A 22177-nucleotide genomic window follows, 5' to 3' on the forward strand; every position below is an offset into this window, starting at 1 on the left:
TTTTTTTTTATGTAATCTAAATTTTCAGAGATTTTGGATTTGGGGTTATTTTAAGATGTAAGCCACAATCATCAAAATTATAACAAAGGCTTGAAATCTCACTTTGCATGTAATGACTGTATATAATACAGTATAGTAGTTTCACCTTTTTAAGTTGAATTACTGAAATTAACTTAGATATTCTAATTTTCTGAGATTCACCTGTAAAAGTTCCATCTGACTGTGGTAGCCACCTTTTTGTGATTTTCATATTTCTGTTCTTATTTTGGCATATGATTATGGATGTGTGTTAAGTAATGATCATGTGCTTTAAAATGTTCCTTTTTTTTTTTTTTTGGTTTCCTAAATTTGCTTCATATTAAGATATTCTTAAAATCCCAATAGTGTTTAATATACAAACTTCTTTAGTTCATTAAGTGTACATTTTCATTTTGGCCACAAGAGGGAGACATAGCTGCCTTGTGAATATAATTAGACCTTTTAACCACAAACATAGCCACAAAATGACCAGGAAAACATCCCTTCCCTAAAAATATATAGACATAAAGGTCATTCCTAGGGAAGAAGTGATGTCTTACAAAAATATTGAGTGGCTGTGACAAAGTAACCTTTTCGTGAAGAAATAGTTACTATTACAGTTGGCCCTGCATGTCCCAGCTAGTTTAGCATTGCTAAGTGCACAGTTCTGACTTTATTTGTTTTATAGGGTTGTCTTTGTGTAAGATCTCTGTGGATTCTCCTGTAGCAGTAGGCTCCAGGGAAGGGATTACCTGCAAAACTACATGTGGTACAGTCTGACAGGTACGGTGCAAGCTCCTGGTATCCCAGTCCTGTTTATACATGTTGGTTTGGAATGATACATCTCTACGCCCTTTAACAGTCTTTTTACAGACCGAATGAAAAATATATGTAGAATTTCAGTAGTCCGACACATTTGTGTTTCATTGGGCAGCCCAGCCATCCATTCAAATACTTGTTTTTTTTTATTCAAAGTCCTCTGTTGGTCTGTACTAGATTTTCCAAATCACTATCTAGGTGAAGTGGTGGTTAGGAGGGGGGAAGAGGGGTTGGTTGGTTGTTTTTTTTTCTAAATATGTACCGAGCTAACCACAGTGTAAGGGTGGGTGGGTATTCAATTTGGTCAGGTGTTTGTTTTTTTTTTCTCGACTTGGCGGAAAAAAGGACTTTTCACTATTTTTAGTGCGGGTGGTGATTTGTCTCATTCAATAGCCAGGCTGTTTTTCGCCTAGGTGAATAATTCAGGAGTGAAACACGTGGAACGGCGAAGCCACATGTTTTCTCAACCGTGCCAGTGAAAACATGGTCCTTTTTCGGGAATGCCTTTTTCACTTATTAAAAAAAAAAAAAAAGTGAAAAGGCATTGGCGAAAATGCCTTAAAAGCGGCCCATAATTGAATTGACAGGGGCGAATTCAACAGCTCAGAGATTACTGGAGATAATTGAATACTCCCCTAAGAACACTTGAACAAGTGAGTCGTGTATATGCGTGCATTTTTTTTTTTTAATATTGTGCATGTTATGTATAATAATTTTATAGTGAATCACTCTGAGGATCCTTCAGGAAGTGAACCCCAAGACTGGATTCCACTCAGATAATTTTCTATATTCGCTTTGTCAGTTGAAAGGATGTTCAGAGAATTTTTTGCACTTTACATGGAGTCATCTCAAGCTTAGCCACATAAACTCCCACACTATGGGGTCAATTCAATTTGCCGACCGTTGAATAGTGGCGGGAAATATCTCCCGGCGCTATTCAATACAGTGCCATGTGACACTTAATTGTCGGGAATTCTTCTTGCACCTCCGGGGGGTGCGAGCAGAAATCAGACCAAAAGTGCTGGCGCACGGCCAGTGCGCGGCTGATTCTGTCGGGAATCAGCATCGCGCCGGGCAGTTAAGTTGAAGAATGCCGTTCTCCCAACAAATCAACCTGTTAAGAATGGCCATTCGCCGACTTAACAAACAGAATTGAATAGCGGCGGGAGCAAATTCCCGGCGCTTATTCAACTGTCGGCAAATTGAACAAATAATTGACCCCTATGTATGTACTGAAGTAAGTTTGTACTGACAATGTTACTGTATGGACACTGCCACAACTATTGTATTGTAGTGGCATATAGGAAGACAGTCACTCTTATGCGGACCACACTATAGTGCTGCGATCCTTGATTGCAGATTTATGGGCCCTGTACCCATAAATCAACTCATTCTGGTTCAGATATGTTTTTATTATGATGTACTTTGTAGCTACGATATGTTTTGTATATTATTAAATTAATCGTAGCACAATGATTTTTATCTACTATGTACAGTATCTTGCGTCTCTAGATGCATAGTAAACTACAGCCTGGCTCCATATGTGAGGATGTAAAGTTGATACCATTCCACACAGTGAACACCATAATCTGATGCAGACTTGCTTCTTTTCTCGGTCTGGTGCGAAGCCGCTCACCATATAACACTTTATTCTCTCACTCTTAATGTCATGCTTACTTCCCCATTGGGCACCTTTCTAATGTCTGTAGGTGCATACACACTGGGCGTTTTTCGCTCGGTGTGTATGCACAGCGATGATTGTGAAGGGTGGTCTTCAGTATGCCGACTGACTGGATCCCGGCGCACAGTATACAGGCGCCGGAATCCCGACAGCCGGCATACAGACACTTATTCTCCCTCGTGGGGGTCCACGACCCCCCTGGAGGGAGAATAAAACAGCGTGGCGCGCGCAGCGAGCCCGCAAGGGGCTCATTTGCGCTCGCCACACTGTCGGTAAGCCGGAGGTCGGTCTCCCGGCGCCGGTATGCTGGTCGCCGGGAGCCCGACCGCCGGCATACCATAGTGAACCCGATTGTGAACATTGCTGGCAGGAAAATAGCTTAGTGCTTACACACTGAGCTATATTACTTGTGCCCAGCGATGTTCACAGGGGGGGGGGGGGGGGAGGGGGGTGAAGCACTTTCCACAGTAGGAGACTGTGGAAAGCCTGATGGACAGCGATGATGCAGGATCGCGCATCAGTGCTCTTCGCTCGCCCATATGCACTGGCCGAGTTTGAGCTCGGAATGGCAAAAGTGAGCTACTTTGAGCTCAAAATCGCCAGATTCAAATGTCCAGACCCCGATTACCTACCCCCCCCCCCTCACTTTGCACACCTAAACCCGAATGCAATGGGTGCGGTAAGTGGGTGCATTTGAATATCGCCCCGCGATCTCCTGTCACTTTAGACAGGAGATTGGGGGTGCAATAACCTTTTAATTCCCTCCATTGTATTGTTATCCTTTGTCCTGTTCAGGAATGACTAATTGGTATTGTAGGAGATGTTAATAGCTCTTTCAAATTTATAATCTCTGTGGCTCTTGTCAGTTTTATAGCTCTTGCGCATTTACGTTGTGTTTATAGGTTGTTGTATACAGTAGCTCTTGCTTACCAGATCTAATGTAATGTGTTCTCATTTGTTTTATTACCTGTGTGTTCATAGCTCTTAAGGGCCCCATACACTAGAACGATGATGCCTGATTTCGGCCATTCCGGACGATATATATCGGATGAAATTGGGCATTTCGGATGTGTTTTACATCCGATCCGATGCGTGTTCCCGTGAGCATCGTATCAGTTTCCCTAGGTCGTTAGTGCTGCACTCATGATATGTCGGACCCCGCAGGCATGGCTGGGATCACACGATACATTGTATGCAAAAGGACCACATACAATGTCTCTTATGCGATCCTGCCCCCCGGGAGGCTGCCGGGATGATCGCCTGCGACATGTGGGTCCGACATGTCGCATTAGTGTATGGGGCCCTTTATGTTAGTACTGCTGTAACAGCACAAATTGTATCTGTTGCTTTTGAACTTGTAAATATGTTTTTATGAATTGCTATTTTGTAGTTTCATATATTAAGTTATTCTATGATTTGAGCATGGAGTTATGGAGGTGCTGGTATGCACTAGCTAATACTATTGGAGCAGTATGGAAGCAGCCATGTGACGGGCCCCCTTAAGGAGGATTCTCTTGTAGGTGCTGTGGGAAGGGGATGCAATCAATTTGCCAGCTATCGGGATCTCAGTGGTAGGATACAGAGGCTGGAAACCCGGCGCACAGGGGCTATTCCCACCTGTGGGTGTCCACGACACTCATAGAGTGAGAATAGTACCTGTGGCAGCCCACGAGGGGATTCTTAGTGCTGCCAGCATTCAGGCGGGCGTAATGCCGCTGTTGGGATCTTGAAAGCCGGTATCCTGCCCGCTGGTAAATAGTATGTTTCTCTGCCGCTATTCCCCATGGTCCTTACGGAGTTCCCAGCATCCACTACGGACTACGAGAAATAGATTTACCGGTGAGTAAAATCGTATTTTTTCCGTGGGAAGCCACCTTTACGCTGACAGTTCTTTTGGGTTATGGTGATGTATTAAATGCATTTTGTGTGTGCTGTGGATTTTATCAGCGATTTGTATTCTTGCTCTGTAGCTAATGAGGTTTAAATTAGGGTTGGCAATCTAACCACCTACGGTTAACAACAAACAATGGTTGTCTCCCAAAGGTTGATGGTTTTACGGTCAATGTAGGATCTTTGTATGTGGTTGTAATTGTACTTCTCAGATTTTGATGTGGGTGGGGAGTAGTAAAGTAATGCAGGGGTACCCGGCCCCCCTAATTAGAGAGGAGAAATTACGAAGCACTCGCCTGTTTTATTTAGGTGTTGGTGGTGGGGTTAAGTTGGTTGTATGTTGCTTAGATAAATGCAAGGTGTGCTTACTGCCTCCTGAGATGGTGAGCTGAAATGTGCAAAAAGTGTCCCATTTGGTCACACAAAGTGGACTTTTTGCGATGATGGGCATCCGATCGGAAGAAACGGTTAAATTGCTCTGACAATTTAATTCCCCCACTAATATCAAAACTGTGGCAGGGCATTCTACTTTCCCAATAGCTGGTGAGCTACACGTTGGCCAGGCCCATCCTCGATATTTTTTTATTTATTTTTTTTTGTTTATGGAGGGGAGTTGGGGTATTGACAAAACTTCCCTGGATATCATAAAAAATGTTTTCAAAGTTTGAAATCATCCCTGCTTGACTACTGTTTGAGCCTTTTGCTTGCCTGTCCCATTCCCACAAAGAGCATGGGTACTTTAGGCATTGTCCCTCGTGTCCATGGACCCTGACCTGTACTTTAACCATTTTTTTTTTTTTTTTTATAATGCTCTCAAATTCCCTTTAATTTTTTTTGAGTGAATTAGGTGAAGAACATGTATTTAACCTTATACAAAATGCAGGTACACTAGGAGCTGTGGGCACTTTAAGAATTTGATAGTGTGGGCTAGCTCCTCCCTCTATTCCCCTCCTACCAGACTATGTTTAGAAAATGTGCCCGGAGGAGCTGGTCTCACGCTGAAGGAAGCTCCTGAAGAATTGGGGGGGGGGGGGAGGGAAGGGGAATGGTCCCACCTATTGAAGGATTAATGGTCCCGTTCCCCGCCGACAGGACACTGAGCTCCTGAGGGAACTATTCGCAAGGCCCACCACGGCGAGCGTACATTCCCGCAGCACGCCACCATCCCTAACAGAGCCATAAGAATGAAGAGTGGTGAGTACTGAGCCAGCGTCCTGGTTAGCGGGGCAACGGTCATTATGGTGGCACAAGGGTACGGCGATGCACAGCTTCTAAATGGGGTGGAGTGCGTCTCCAGACAGAGTACACGACTGAGTCTCAGTACACTGTACCCAAACTGGCAAACACAGCCTTAACAGTGATCGCACTGAGTGAAAAAAATTGTGGGACCCAGGGACCCCTCACGGAAAAAAATTGGGGTCCTATTCCACTGTTTCTCAGTTCCATCACATCCTTATAGGGGGTAGCTTAGGCAATGCTGGTGGCAGGAGCAGTCAAGAGGTGTAAGGGCAAGCAGCAGTTGGGTAGAGCTGAAGGAAGAAGCAGGGAGAAGTTAGGGTAGAGGTGAGTAAGAGCAGGCAGTGCTGGGGCAAGGTAGAAAGGTGGGGCAGTACTGGAGCAAGGAGGGGGTTAGCGGCAGGTAAGGGTAGATAGCAGCTGGGGCAGTACTTGTGGGGGCAGGGAGGGGGTTAGGGGCAGACAGTCCTGGGGGTGTGGAGGTTGTAAGGGTAAATAGCAGCTGGGGCAGTACTGGTGGGAGCAAGGTGGGGGTTATGGGCAGGCAGTGCTTGGAGTGGGGTGGTAGTAAGGGTAGATAGCAGCTGGGGCAGTACTGGTTGGGCAAGGAGGGAGTTAGGGGCAGGCAGTGCTGAAGGTAGGGAGAGGCAAAGCGTAGATTACTGATGGGTGTTAGGGGCACGCAGTGCTGGGGGTAGGGAGGGTAGATGGCAGCTGGGGCAGTACTGGTGGGGGCAAGGAGGAGGTCGGTGCAGGCAGAGCTGGGTGTAGGGAGGAGATAAGGAGCAAGGAGGGGGTTAGGAGCACACAGTGCTGGAGCTAAGGAAGGGTTTGAATACTGCAGACTGATCCTCCGAGGGATATTCAAAGCTCAATTAATACCATCTCATATACAAACGCTGCAGAAGGGGAAGACAGTCACACACTTCTGCACAGTGATTTTAATAGTAGGCCAGGCTACATGTTTATGTTGGGAGGTATGACACTGTAAGTCAATTCAGATTCCACAAAGATTGCTACAGTGATAATGAGGAGGGAACTCCAGTGTGGAATAGAGACAAGAAAACTCACCCCTGTCTGAGCTCCCCAGTACAGCACAGTCAGATGATGGACATGGAGTAATCACTAGCGGTGTGTAACAGAAGCATGGCGAAGTGTGTGGCGCTGGTTATAGCTGTACGGCCAGCCCTGGCTGTGTGTGCCCACCACGGTCACTGCCACCGGGCAGCAGTATAGTGCATAGTCCGGATCCCGTACAGCAGCAGGAGCGGTTACAGTGCTGCCGCAGGGCATGTCAGGAAAGGCAGAGGGACGCAGGTTGCTAGGATACGCCGTTAGTGTTGCCCGGGGCAGTAGTCAGTCCGTGTAATGTTACGTAGAGGAGCGGGTCCCACCATGCCCACTGACTGCTGCCTTACACCTACTACGTATACAGCTTCCATTCATTAATAATGCACAGGAGGCGCCTGTAGGGAGTGACTGGGGGCCGGTGATGGTAGGCGGCGCATGTGCTCAGATGAGCACGTCCTGTGGGACCCACTCATCTTCAAAACATGTCATCGTCACCTATTTTGGGGTAAAATACGTGCTATAGCGCGTTTTTGCGAACACTGCCTTAAAACGGTTCTGCTCCATTTTAAGCACACAAATTACCTCAGCCAGTATAAAAAAAAGCAGGAAGACCGCGCGCCATTGAAGGGGCGGGGCTTCACTATGAGAGGATCCAGCAGCTCACAAGCGCTATTTTCCCTCTGCAGTGGACACAGACGCTGACTGACAGGGATGCACAGCTCCTCCGGTGTGACTCCAAATTACCTCAGTGGTACCATGGGGTCATAGCAGGGGGGAGCGACTATAGGTGTACTAAGTCCCCTATCAGTGTGCTTAGTCTGCGACCCGGCTAAGCTTGGCATTAGCGGTAAGGGCACGGTGGGGGCTGGATCCAAACAACCGTCTCCCTGAAGGGCTCTTTGTGGGTTACTCGTGCTTTAACCTTTTCCTGTGTGTGTCAGGCAAAGAGTGTTTCTTGTACAGCGGAGTGTTTCTTCACTAGGGGGCTCACTACTGGATACTCAGGGTTCACAGAATAGCAGGGCTGAACCAGAGTGGATTAATTCTCTTAAAAAAAAGATCTCCACTCTTTCTACAAAATTGGCCCGCAATGAGAAAGAGATGCAATACTTAGAACAGACTGTGGATGAGTTTATGAACAGAGACTTGGTCACCAAAACAGCATCTAAATCCCCTCCCATTTGTCCGCAAAAGCGATCTCTGACCCATATCCTGCAATGTGACTCGGATGCTGATGGGTCAGACTTGGAGAAGAGTGAGGTGGACTTGGGGGTGGGGGATGCGGCTCTGTCACAGGGAATAGAGGCTATCAGAGATGTTCTGCATATTCCTGATAAGATGTCAGGAGTGTGAGGAATCTTATTTTAATGTAAAAAAGAAGTACTCAGTTACTTTTCCTGTGTCAAAGAAATTGAATACTCTGTTTGAAGAACCGTGGGTTAATCCTGATAAGAAATTTCAGATCCCTAAAAGGTTACTCTCGTCTTTTCCCTTTCCTCTGGAGGATAAGAAAAAGTGGGAAAATCCACAGATAGTGGACGTATCAGTCTCTAGGCTGTCAAGAAAAGTTGTATTGCCTGTTCCTGGTGCAGCCTTCATAAAAGACACGGCTGATCGTAAAATTGAGACTACACTCAAAACATTGTACATGGCTGCTAGGGTGGCCCAAAGACCCACTATTGCATGTGCGTGGATCACAAAAGCCATTACTAAATGGTCAGGTAACCTAATTGAGGGGTTGGATTCCTTGTCTAGGGGGGATGTTTTACTCCAGCATATACAGGACTCTGAACTTTATGGTGGAAGCCGTAAAAGAGAGAGGCTTGCTTAACGCACGCACCACCGCTATGGCAGTGTTGGCACACAGGGGCTTGTGGCTACGCCAGTGGACTGCTGTCGCAGACTCCAGGAAAGGCGTGGAAGGCCCACCATTCACAGGAGAGGCATTGTTTGGAGATGAACTAGACAAATGGATCTCCACAGCTACTGCGGGTAAGTCTACGTATCTTTCCGCTGCCCCCCAACCAAGTAGACTTATTCAGCTTCTAAGTTACAGTCCTTTCGGACAGCCAAGTTCAAGGGCAAATCCAGAGGTGCTTCTACGTCCTCCAGTGGTGCAAGAAGTAAATCACGCAAACTAGCAACAGCTGGTGCTCAAAAACAGAGCTCAGGCTCTGCTTCATCAAAGACTTCAGCATGACGGTGGACCACAATGCCTGGAAGGATCTCTGGTGGGAGCTCGCCTGCAACTCTTCAGTCAGATCTGGTCACGTTCGTGCCAGGATCCCTGAGTCATAGATCTTCTTTCCCAGGGCTACAGACTGGAGTTCCAAAAGCTCCCACCTCAGATTCTTCAAATCAGGCTTACCAGCTTCACAAGAGGCAAGTATTACTTTACAGCAGGGATTGGGAACCTTTGGCCCTCCAGCTGTTGAACTACACATACCAGCATGCCTTGCTACAGTTTTGCTATTTGGCCATGCTAAAACTGTTGCAGGGCATGCTGGGATGTGTAGTTAACAGCTGGAGGGCCAAAGATTCCCCATCTCTGCTTTACAGCATTCCATCCAAAAACTAGTACAGACACACACCTCATCTGCTCAACAAGGGGTAGTACTCCGACTTGTTCGTAGTACCGAAGCTGGACGGTTCGGTAAGACTGATTCTGAACCTCAAGTTTTTGAACCCGTACTTACGAGTGTTCAAATTCAAGATGGAGTCTCTGAGAGCGGTAATCTCCGGTTTGGAGGAAGGGGAATTCGTAGTGTCTCTGGATATCAAAGATGCATACCTTCACATGCCGATCTGGCCCCCTCATCAGGCTTATCTACAGTTTGCATTGCAGGACTGTCACTACCAGTTCCAGGCCCTGCCATTTGTTCTCTCCACAGCTCTGATGATGGCAGAGATGTTTCTGCTCCGCAAGCAGGGAGTGAACAGAATTCTATACCTAGACGATCTCCTGATAAAAGCATCGTCCAGGGAAACATTGTTGGACAGCATTGGTCTCTCAACCAAACTCCTCCAGGATCACATGTGGTTTCTGAACTTTCCAAAGTTCAGAATCCACACGTGCTAACAAGGAGGCTCCCATTCCTAGGAATGATACTGGACACGGAGTCGCAGAAAGTGTTCCTTCCGTTGGAGAAGGCATTGGTAATCCAGTCGATGGTTCGGGATGTCCTGAAGCCAACCCAGGTGTTGGTGCATCTGTGCATTCAATACGGAAGGTTTCATGCAAGACCCTTCCAGCTCAATCTGTTGGACAAATGGTCGGAATTGCATCTTTATATGCACCAGAGGAATCCGTCTGTCGCCAAAAGGCAGGATCTCCCTTCTGTGGTGGCTACAGACTTCTCACCTCGTCAAGGGTCGGAGGTTAGGAATTCAGAACTGGATTCTGTTAACCACAGGCGCAAGTCTGAGGTTGGGGAGCAGTTACTCAGGGAGTGCAGTTTCAAGGAAGATGGTTAAGTCAGAAAGTCGTCCTTCCAATCAACATTCTGGAACTCGGGGCCATATAAAATACCCTTCTGCAGGCCTCACATCTTCAAGATCGGTCCGTTCAGGTCCAATCAGACAATGTGACGTGTACATAAACCGACAGGGTGGAACTAAAAGCAGAGCAGCAATGTCAGGTGTCAAGAATTCTCCTCTGGGCAGAAAGAAACGCTGTGGTGTTTTCAGCGGTCTTCATTCTGGGAGTAGACAACTGGGAAGCAGACTTCCTCAGCAGACACGACCTGCACCCGGGGAAGTGGGGCCTTCACCCGGAAGTGTTCAGGTGCTTAACAAGTCGATAGGGATATCCACAGATCGATATGATGGCCTCTCGTCTGAACAAGAAGCTCAAGTGGTATTGTTCCAGGTCAAGAGACCCACAGGCAGTGGCGGTGAACGCCTTGACGACTCCATGGGTCTATCAGATGGTGTACGTGTTTCCTCCACTTCCTCTGATCCCAAGAATTCTAAAGAGAATAAAAAGGGAAAGGTTTCAAGCAATATTCATTACTCCGGACTGGCCAAGAAGGGCCTGGTACGCGGACCTTCTGGAGATGCTCCTGGAAGATCTGTGGCCTCTACCTCTCCGCGAGGATCTTCTGCAACAGGGCCAGTTCATCTTTCAGGACATACCGCGGCTACGTTTGATGGCATGGAAGTTGAACTGCTGATTCTAGCCAGTAGAGGGATCCCTCACAAGGTTATCCCGATTATGATCCAAGCCAGGAAGGGGGAAACGTCTAAGCATTACCATCGTATCTGGAAGAAATACGTCTCTTGGTGTGAGAGCAGAAATTATTCTGCGGTGGAATTTCATCTGGGATGTTTCCTGCTTTTTTTGCAGGCAGGCATGGATGTGGTGGTCCTGCATCTGGGTTCCATGAAAGTCCAGATTTCAGCATTGTCCATTTTTCTTTCTGAAACCATTGGCTTCTCTCCCTGAGGTCCAGACGTTCTTGAAAGGTGTTCTGGACATCCAACCTCCCTTTGTGCCTCCCACAGCACCTTGGGATCTCAATGTGGTGCTGCAGTTCCTCCAATTGGGCTGGCTTGAACAGTTACAGGAGGTGGATGTAAAATATCTTACGTGGAAGACGTCACACTGTTGACCTTGGCTTCAGCAAGGCGTGTCTCGGAGCTGGGGGCTTTGTCTCACAAAAGCCCCTATTAAATTTTCCATGAGGACAGAGCTGAACTCAGGACTTGTCAGCATTTCTTCCTAAGGTGGTGTCTGCGTTTCACATCAACCTTTTGTGGTTCCGGTTGTCACCGACACCTCTGCTACTTCAAAGTCTTTGGATGTTGTGAGGGCTTTGAAGGTGTATGTAAAGCGAACAGATCATCGCAGAAAATCTGACTAGTGGTTTCTTCTTTATGATCCTAATAAAATTGGGTGTCCTGCTTCAAAGCAGTCCATTGCATGCTGGATCAGGCTTACTATTCAGCATGCTTATTCCACGGCAGGTTTGCGGTGTCCAAGATCTGTACAGGCCCACTCGACTAGGTTGGTGGGTTCTTCCTGGGCGGCTGCCCGGGGTGTCTCGGCTTTACAGCTCTGCCTAGCAGCTACTTGGTCAGGTTCGAACAAGTTTGCAAAGTTCTACAAGTTTGATACTTTGGCCTCTGAGGACCTTCAGTTTGGTCAATCAGTTCTGCAGGAACCTCGGCACTCTCCCACCCGGTTTGGAAGCTTTGGTACATCCCCATGGTACTGAATGGACCCAAGTATCCTCTAGGATGTAAGATAAAATAGGATTTCTCTAATGTCCTAGAGGATGCTGGGACTCCGTAAGGACCATGGGGAATAGACGGGCTCCGCAGGAGACATGGGCACTTTAAGAAAAACTTTGACTCTGGGTGTGCACTGGCTCCTCCCTCTATGCCCCTCCTCCAGACCTCAGTTTGATACTGTGCCCAGAGGAGATGGGTGCACTGCAGGGAGCTCTCCTGAGTTTCCTGCTAAGAAAGTATTTTAATTAGGTTTTTTTATTTTCAGGGAGCACTGCTGGCAACAGACTCCCTGCATCGTGGGACTGAGGAGAGAGAAACAGCCCTACTTCTCTGAGTTTCAAGGTCCTGTTTCTTAGGCTACTGGACACCATTAGCTCCAGAGGGAGTCTGAACACAGGTCTCACCCTGGAGTTCGTCCCAGAGCCGCGCCGCCGTCCTCCTCGCAGAGCCAGAAGATAGAAGCCGGGTGAGTATGAGAAGAAAGAAGGCTTCAAAGGCGGCAGAAGACTTCGTGATCTTCACTGAGGTAATGCACAGCACTGCAGCTGTGCGCCATTGCTCCCATACACCTCACACACTCCGGTCACTGTAAGGGTGCAGGGCGCAGGGGGGGCGCCCTGGGCAGCAATATAAACCTCTATTATGGCATAAACACATATATACATGTAAAGCTGGGCACTGTACATGTATATAAAGAGCCCCCGCCATGTTTTTGAATAATTTCAGCAGGACAGAAGCCCGCCGCCGAGGGGGTGGTGCTTGTCCCTCAGCACTCACCAGCGCCATTTTTCTCCACAGCACAGCGCTGAGAGGAAGCTCCCCGGACTCTCCCCTGCTTACTGAGGTGACAGTGGGTTTTTCAAGAGGGGGGGGCACATAATTGGCGAAAAACAAGTTATTTCAGCGCTGCTGGGGAAACATTCTGTGTTTTGCCTGGGTTATATAGCGCTGGGATGTGTGCTGGCATACTCTCTCTCTGTCTCTCCAAAGGGCCTGGTGGGGAACTGTCTTCAGATAAGAGCTTCCCTGTGTATGTGGGGTGTGTCGGTATGTGTGTATCGACATGTATGAAGTGGAAGGCTCACCTAAGGAGGAGGGGGAGTGTATGAATGTCGGATCTCCGTCGGCAGCGCCGACACCGGACTGGATGGAGATGTGGAATGTCTTGAGTGCTAGTGTAAATTCATTACACAAGAGATTAGACAAGGCTGAGGCTAGGGAACAGTCAGGTAGTCAGACCATAACTGTCCCTGTGTCAGCAGGACCTTCCGGGTCTCAGAAGCGCACATTGTCCCAAATAATGGACACAGATACCGACACGGATTCAGACTCCAGTGTCGACTATGAGGAGGCAAAATTACAGCCAAAAGTGGCTAAGGGCATTCGATATATGATTATTGCAATAAAAGATGTTTTGCATATCACAGAGGAACCCCCTGTCCCTGACAAGAGGGTACACATGTATAAAGAGAAAAAGCCTGAGGTCACTTTTCATCCTCGTATGAGCTGAACGAGCTGTGCGAAAAGGCTTGGGAATCTCCAGACAAGAGGCTGCAGATTCCCAAAAGGATTCTTATGGCGTATCCTTTCCCGCAGACGGATAGGATACGATGGGAGTCTTATCCTAAGGTGGACAAGGCATTAACACGTTTATCAAAAAAGATAGCGCTGCCATCCCAAGATACGGCTACCCTCAAGGATGCTGCTGATCGCAGACAGGAGGTTACCATGAAGTCCATTTACACACATTCCGGTACAATTCTTAGACCGGCAATGGCGTCGGCCTGGGTTTGTAGTGCTGTCGCTGCATGGACAGACTCCTTATCTTCGGAAATTGAGACCCTAGATAAGGATACCATTTTAATGACCCTAGGGCATATAAAAGATGCTGCGTTATATATGAGGGATGCTCAAAGAGACATTTGTTTGCGAAGTTCCAGAATAAACGCTATGTCTGTTTCTGCTAGGCGAGTCTTATGGACCCGACAGTGGACGGGTGATGCTGACTCAAAGAGGCATATGGAGTCTTTGCCTTACAAAGGTGAGGAGTTATTTGGAAAAGGCCTCTCGGACCTAGTCTCCACAGCTACGGCAGGTAAATCGAATTTTTTGCCTTATGTTCCCTCACAGCCTAAGAAAGCGCCTCATTATCAAATGCAGTCCTTTCGTTCGAATAAAAGCAAAAGAGTACGAGGATCGTCCTTTCTTGCCAGAGGTAAGGGCAGAGGAAAAAAGCTGCACACAGCTAGTTCCCAGGAACAGAAGTCCTCCCCTGCCTCTGCAAAATCCACCGCATGACGCTGGGGCTTCCCTGGGGGAGTCCGCTCAAGTGGGGGCACGTCTTCGACTTTTCAGCCACATCTGGGTTCATTCACAGGTGGATCCCTGGGCAATAGAAATTGTTTCTCAGGGGTAAAAGCTGGAATTCGAAGAGATGCCTCCTCGCCGGTTTTTCAAATCAGCTCTACCTGCGGCTCCCTCAGAGAGGGAGTTAGTGTTGAATGCAATACAAAAATTGTATCTTCAACTGGTAGTGGTCAAGGTTCCTCTACCGCAGCAAGGAAAGGGTTATTACTCAACCCTGTTTGTGGTTCCGAAACCGGACGGTTCGGTCTGACCCATTTTGAATTTAAAATCCCTGAACTTGTACTTGAGAAAGTTCAAGATGGAATCGCTCAGGGCGGTCATCACCAGCCTGGAAGGGGGGGATTTTATGGTTTCCCTGGACATAAAGGATGCATACCTTCATGTTCCAATATTTCCTCCTCATCAGGCGTTCCTGAGACTTGCTGTACAGGATTGTCATTACCAATTTCAGACCTTGCCGTTTGGGCTTTCAACGGCCCCGAGGATTTTCACCAAGGTAATGGCGGAAATGATGGTGCTCCTGCGCAAGCGAGGGGTCACAATTATCCCATACTTGGACGATCACCTCATAAAAGCGAGATCTCGTGAGAAGTTACTGGACAGCGTGTCTGTCTTTAAAGGTGTTACAGCAACACGGCTGGATTCTCAATATCCCGAAGTCACGGTTCCTACGACGCGTCTGACCTTCTTGGGCTTGGTTCTGGACACAGACCAGAAGAAGGTTTTTCTTCCAAGGGAAAAAGCTCAGGAGCTCATGACTCTGGTCAGGAACCTATTGAAGCCAAAACAGGTGTCAGTGCATCACTGCACTCGAGTCCTGGGGAAAATGGTGGCATCGTACAAAGCCATTCCCTTCGGCAGGTTCCATGTGAGGACCTTCCAATGGAACCTACTGGACAAGTGGTCCGGGTCGCATCTACAGATGCATCAGAGGATCACCCTGTCCTCCAGAGCCAGGGTGTCTCTCCTGTGGTGGCTGCAGAGTGCTCACCTCCTAGAGGCTCGCAAGTTCGGCATTCAGGACTAGATCCTGGTGACCACAGACGCAAGTCTCCGAGGTTGGGGAGCAGTCACACAGGGCAGAAATTTCCAAGGTCTTTGGTCGAGTCTAGAGACTTGTCTCCACATCAACATCCTGGAGTTGAGGGCCATATACAACGCCCTACGTCAAGCGGAGGCATTACTTCGCGACAAACCAGTTCTGATTCAGTCGGACAATGTCACCGCAGTAGCTCATGTAAACCGCCAAGGCGGCACAAGGAGCAAGGTGGCAATGGCGGAAGCCACCAGGATTCTTCACTGGGTGGAAAATAATGTAAGCGCACTGTCAGCAGTGTTCATTCTGGGAGTGGACAACTGGGAAGCAGACTTCCTCAGCAGACACGACCTGCATCCGGGAGAGTGGGGACTTCATCAGGAAGTCTTCGCGCAGATCGCAAGTCTGTGGGGACTGCCCCAAATAGACATGATGGCGTCCCGTCTCAACACAAAGTTAAAAAGGTATTGCGCCAGGTCAAGAGATCCTCAGGCGATAGCTGTGGACTCCCTGGTCACACCGTGGGTGTTTCGGTCGGTCTATGGGTTTCCTCCTCTTCCTCTCATACCCAAGGTGTTGAGAATAATAAGACAGCGAAGAGTGAGAACAATCCTCATTGTTCCAGATTGGCCACGAAGGACTTGGTATCCGGATCTACAGGAATTGCTCACAGAAGATCCGTGGCATCTTCCTCTAAGACAGGACCTGCTGCAGCAGGGGCCCTGTCTGTTCCAAGACTTACCGTGGCTGCGTTTGACGGCATTGCGGTTGAACGCCGGATCCTAGCGGAAAAAGGTATTCCGGATGAGGTCATTCCTACGCTAATAAAGGCTAGGAAGGACGTGACATCAAAACATTATCACCGAATATGGAGAAAATGTTTCTTGGTGTGAGGCCAGGAATGCTCCTACGGAGGAATTCCACCTGGGTCGTCTCCTTCACTTCCTAAAAACTGGAGTGAATTTGGGCCTAAAATTAGGCTCCATAAAAGTTCAGGCTTCGGCCTTATCCATTTTCTTTCAAAAGGAATTGGCCTCTCTACCGGACGTACAGACTTATGTAAAGGGAGTACTGCATATTCAGCCTCCTTTTGTACCTCCGGTGGCGCCTTGGGACCTTAACGTGGTGTTAAGTTTCCTTAAGTCACATTGGTTTGTACCACTCAAAACGGTGGAGTTAAAATATCTCACTTGGAAGGTGGTCATGTTGCTAGCCTTGGCTTCGGCTAGGCGAGTCTCGGAAATGGCGGCTTTATCACATAAAAGCCCCTATCTGGTTTTTCATGTGGATAGGGCGGAATTGCGGACTCGTCCTCAATTCCTACCTAAAGTGGTTTCATCCTTTTCATATGAATCAACCTATTGTGCCTGTGGCTACGCGTGACTTGGAGGATTTAGAGTCCCTGGATGTGGTCAGGGCTTTGAAAATTTACGTGGCCAGAACGGCTAGAGTCAGAAAAACAGAAGCACTGTTTGTCCTGTATGCAGCCAACAAGGTTGGCACTCCTGCTTCAAAGCAGACTATTGCTCGCTGGATCTGTAACACGATTCAGCAGGCGCATTCTACAGCAGGATTGCCGTTACCAAAATCTGTTAGGGCCCATTCCACTAGGAAGGTGGGCTCTTCTTGGGCGGCTGCCCGAGGGGTTTCGGCACTACAGCTGTGCCGAGCTGCTACTTGGTCGGGGTCAAACACCTTTGCAAGGATCTATAAGTTTGATACCCTGGCTAAGGAGGACCTCCTGTTTGCTCAATCGGTGCTGCAGAGTCATCCGCACTCTCCCGCCTGTTTGGGAGCTTTGGTATAATCCCCATGGTCCTTACGGAGTCCCAGCATCCTCTAGGACGTTAGAGAAAATAAGATTTTAAACCTACCGGTAAATCTTTTTCTCGTAGTCCGTAGAGGATGCTGGGCGGCCGTCCCAAGTGCGGACTACTTCTGCAAGACTTGTATATAGTTATTGCTTAAATAAGGGTTATGTTATACAGGTTGAGTATCCCATATCCAAATATTCCGAAATACGGAATATTCCGAAATACGGACTTTTTTGAATGAGACTGAGATAGTGAAACCTTTGTTTTTGATGGCTCAATGTACACAAACTTTGTTTAATACACAAAGTTATTAAAAATGTTGTATTAAATGACCTGCAGGCTGTGTGTATAAGGTGTATATGAAACATAAATGAATTGTGTGAATGTACACACACTTTGTTTAATGCACAAAGTTATAAAAAAATATTGGCTAAAATGACCTTCAAGCTGTGTGAATAAGGTGTATATGTAACATAAATGCATTCTGTGCTTAGATTTAGGTCCCATCACCATGATATCTCATTATGGTATGCAATTATTCCAAAATACGGAAAAATCCCATATCCAAAATACCTCTGGTCCCAAGCATTTTGGATAAGGGAGACTCAACCTGTAGTTTCATCGGTTTTGGACCGAAACTATGTTGTTTGTCATACTGTTAACTGGTTAGTTGAACACAGGTTATATGGTGTGGCTGGTATGAATCTTACCCTTGGATTAACTAAATTCCTTTCCTCGTACTGTCCATCTCCTCTGGGCACAGTTTCTCTAACTGGGGTCTGGAGGAGGGGCATAGAGGGAGGAGCCAGTGCACACCCAGAGTCAAAGTCTTTCTTAAAGTGCCCATGTCTCCTGCAGAGCCCGTCTATTCCCCATGGTCCTTACGGAGTCCCAGCATCCTCTACGGACTACGAAAAAAAGATTTACCGGTAGGTTTAAAATCTTATTTTTAATTACCTACCAGTGAATCCTTTTCTTGTAGTCGTAGAGGATTGTGGGCGCCAGCCCGGTGCTTCGTTCTTCCTGCGCTGTTACTTGGTTAAGTAATGTTGGTTCAGCCGTTGCTGTTCCTGTTTCAAGTTTGGTTAGGTTGGCTTTCCTCTTGTGTGTGCTGGTTCGGAATCTCGCCACTATCCTTATCTATCCTCTCAAAGTATGTCCGTCTCCTCGGGCACATTTTCCTAGACTGAGTCTGGTAGGAGGGGCATAGAGGGAGGAGCCAGCCCACACTATCAAATTCTTAGTGCCTATGGCTCCTAGTGGACCCATCTATACCCCATGGTACTAAATGGACCCCAGTATCCTCTACGGACTACGGGAAAAGGATTTACCGGTAGGTAATTTTAAAATCCTATTTTTCATGTCACCCAGCAGCTGCACTGTGTATCACCAACTGTCACATTTTAAAAATCAACAGGTGACCTGCAAAACATAAACCATACTTGCCTACCTGACCCACTCCATGAGGGAGAAAATGCTCTGTTCCTGGACTTTCCTGGTAATGTATGATTGCCATCACCTGTGGTGAGCTAGTTAATTGATAAGAAAGGTGTTTCACCACAGGTGATGGCAATCATACATTACCAGGAAAGTCCAGGAACAGAGCATTTTCTCCCTCATGGAGTGGGTCAGGTAGGCAAGTATGACATAAACCGTGTGAGGTCCTGAGGATAGAGTTTGAGAACCTGGATTCTAACAAACCTGAATAAGGCCCATAGATTAGTGCAGGGGTAGCCAACCCTGGTCCTCGAGAGCTACTAACAGTTAACATTTTGCAAGTCTCCTCGCAGAATCACAAGTTAAGTACTTAGCTCCATCTCTGGATCTTTCAAAATATGTCTGAGTAATGACTGCACCTGCTAGGTGAGCTCGAAAACGTGAACTGTTGATAGCTCACAAGGACCAGGGTTGGCTACCACTGCATTAGTGCATCCTTCAGTCATACTGTAAGACTTCTCTAGTAGTAAACACATCATGCTGTTTTCAGCTCATTCTTATTCACCTGGCAGCGATTCCAAAAAGCCACACCCCTGTGAAATTTAACCCTTTCAATGGCAGAAAGGATTGTTTGTGGCCCATGTTTTATGAGCAGCCCAGGTTCATTGAATTACTTGCTACATTTTGTTTGAAGCCTAAGATCTGGGATTGCAATATAATGTACTGGGCAGTTTTACAGTCCTAATCAGGATGAAAAGTGGCCTGGACAGATGCTCTCATGAGAAATTTTTTATCACCATTCTTTAACAGAATTAGACAATACAATGGTTGAAAAGATTGGGCCAGCTACACACTGCCTCCCGCGTTGTATACTAAACATTCACTTTTTACAAACTAGCAAAGGAGAGAGAGAGATGTCCCCTGACTGTTCAATCACCTGGTGTGTTAGTTACAGATTGGTAATTTGGCATTCAGTTTTAAAAACATACATTTTCCATACAGAAAATACATGACACATCATACAATTTGAGCAATACCATTTGTTAATGTGCCCATAACGATATGAAATGGACTTTATCGCTACAGATGCCCCACACAACAAACTATTATGCCAACCAGGTGATTTTATGCAAAGTAGCTTTTCCGTCAATAACGCTGACGCAGGATGTCTGTATCTGGACTAGAATGGGAAGGTGACGGTATGCAGAGACTAATGAAGTGCATGTCTCCTGAAATAATGGATGAACAACGCAATCTGACAGCCTTTGAACATGAAATGATTGCTGGCGCTCGCAGTAGTGGTGCAAGCATATGAAAAACCGCTACAATGGCGGATTGTTTTGAGGGTGGCAATTATTAAAGTGTACAGAGTGGACCAGCAGACTTAAAAATGGGTGCAAAACCTGTGGTCGTAAATGGCTGCTGGATTCTTCAGTGGAACAGAGAATGGACAGATTTGTTCAGTCCTACAGGCGAGAACCAGTGTATCAAATTACAGATACTCTGAACTTGAAAAATTCAGATGGCCTCTCAGAGAACGGTTTATCAACAGTTTCTTATATAGCGCAGTTTATTCAGTTGTGCTTTACAATTAGAACAGTAATAGAACATACTGGGCAAAAACAGACAGCGGTAGGAAGGCCCTGCTCGCAATCTTACAATCTATAGGCAGTATGCAGCACATTACATTGTATGAGCTATAGAAGAAGGCCTGCTTGTACGGTGTACACCAAAGGTTCTCAAACTCGGTCCTCGGGGGCACACACACTGCATGTTTTGCAGGTAACCCAGCAGGTGCACAGGTGTATTAATTACTCACTGACACATTTTAAAAGGTCCACAGGTGGAGCTAATTATTTCACTTGCGATTCTGTGAGGAGACCTGCAAAACATGCACTGTGTGTGCCCCCGAGGACCGAGTTTGAGAACCTCTGGTGTACACCATTGCTATCTGCTTCAAATAGGATGAAACGCATCAAGCTTACTCAAGAACACAGGAATTGAACTGTAAATGATTGGAGACTGGTCATGTGGTCTGACAAAGTATGGATCCTTTTTGCATTATCGCAACTCTTCAGGTTGACAGACAACTCTGTGGAGATGCTGTTACTGACATTTGGGCTAATAATTTGTTTTCATTTTTTTTTTTACCTTTTTCATACTTGGCGATCCACGTGGACTACAATTAGGAACGGTAACCTGTGCAGAGCGCAGCGGTAGCGGAGTGAAGCACCTTGCCTGAAACATGGCGAGCGAAGCACCAAAAAAAATAATAATAATCTATTTCGACCTAATGCATGTCGACCTCCAGTGGTCGACCCAATGTATGTCGACCTAATGAACCACACCCATTTAAAGATGGGTAATCATTTAGGTCTTGTTCACAGACCAGATTCATAGGTTTTGATTAGTGGAATTGCGACTCTCTTCCCAAAGATCCCTTTCATTGTGTGGATTATAAATGAATCTCAGCAGCCTGGAGCATGTGATTGAAATAATGTGGCCTGAGATTATTTTGTTAGGTAATCAGGGGTGTGGCTGAAGTTGTATTCCTAGTGTGAATCCTGTGGTTGAGACGGTGCATGTATGATGTGTGATTAGCCGTGCAGAATTAAGGTAAGAGTGACTGAGCAGACGTCCTCACCAAGCCCCTCAGATCGGTTATATAGGGAAGGGGGGGTTGGGATATAAACAGTGTTTCACATGCACACAACTTTTATTTGCTGCGTCAGATGCAATCTGTTTGTAGACAACAGATTTAAGATAATATTTAATTCCTTAGAGCCATACAGCTTTTCTTTTGTTTTATTTCAAGATTTGACATGTACTATACTCCTTTATATGCAGTTTGGAAAATGTTCTTGCTACAGTACACGAGTGCAGATAACCGTATACCTTTGTTTCCTAAGAATGATACAGAACTTTCAATGCAGTTATTGCTTAACTGCCTTGTGTAGTTCCCCCCCTCCCCCCCTTCGTTGTAAACCAGGAAGCATGTAGGAAAGATGGAATCTGCCTATCCCTCACTGTGCCTGCAGCACACCCACGCTGCATTTTGTCTTGTTCAGGCGACAGTCACTATCAAAGCATTGTCACAGGTTTTGTTCCTTGCACATAAGCAAAGTGCTTTGGATGGGGATCATAGCTCTTGTGTACATTTTTCTTTCCCCCCCCATTGATTTAATAGCAAACAGTAGAACCACGCTAGCACATCTGCAGATGGAGCGATTGGGGCTTGTAGTAGAAACAAAAATCTAAACGTTTGTCTGATGATGAAATATAGTTTATGTTTTGTGTGGTGTATATCTCCAGTAGAAACAAGTTTTGGGGTTTATAGTGATTTTTTATTAGACTGTAGCAATATCAATTTACACAATGTAGAATAAACTGCATAGTAATCTGTCACGTGGGGAATGAAATTTGTCTCCATGTATAGATTAATTATCTTACTGTGAAGACACGTGTTCTAGTTTAAATACCAACATCTTACAGACCAGTTTTACATGTAGAATGTGCTTTATCCATGGTGTCATGAAGGACAGTGTAAGTGAAAACAACATGCCCGCTATTCTCACT

At 46.6% G+C, this 22177-nt stretch overlaps 1 protein-coding gene across 3 annotated transcripts in view; it reads left to right on the forward strand.

Annotated features, from left to right (window-relative positions):
• Positions 1-22177, forward strand: part of PC (pyruvate carboxylase) — a 1082342-nt gene that overhangs the window by 125077 nt on the left and 935088 nt on the right. Inside the window, exon 1 of one of the 3 annotated variants that reach the window (XM_063945164.1) lies at positions 21175-21217. The exons of the other annotated variants lie outside the window; for them this stretch is intronic. The gene's annotated coding sequence lies outside the window, so the exon portion shown is untranslated. Of the gene's footprint in view, positions 1-21174; positions 21218-22177 lie in introns of those variants that run through there. 3 annotated transcript variants of the gene reach the window in all.

Source organism: Pseudophryne corroboree, chromosome 11, assembly GCF_028390025.1.
Source record: "Pseudophryne corroboree isolate aPseCor3 chromosome 11, aPseCor3.hap2, whole genome shotgun sequence".
In the NCBI taxonomy this organism is placed as follows: domain Eukaryota; kingdom Metazoa; phylum Chordata; class Amphibia; order Anura; family Myobatrachidae; genus Pseudophryne; species Pseudophryne corroboree.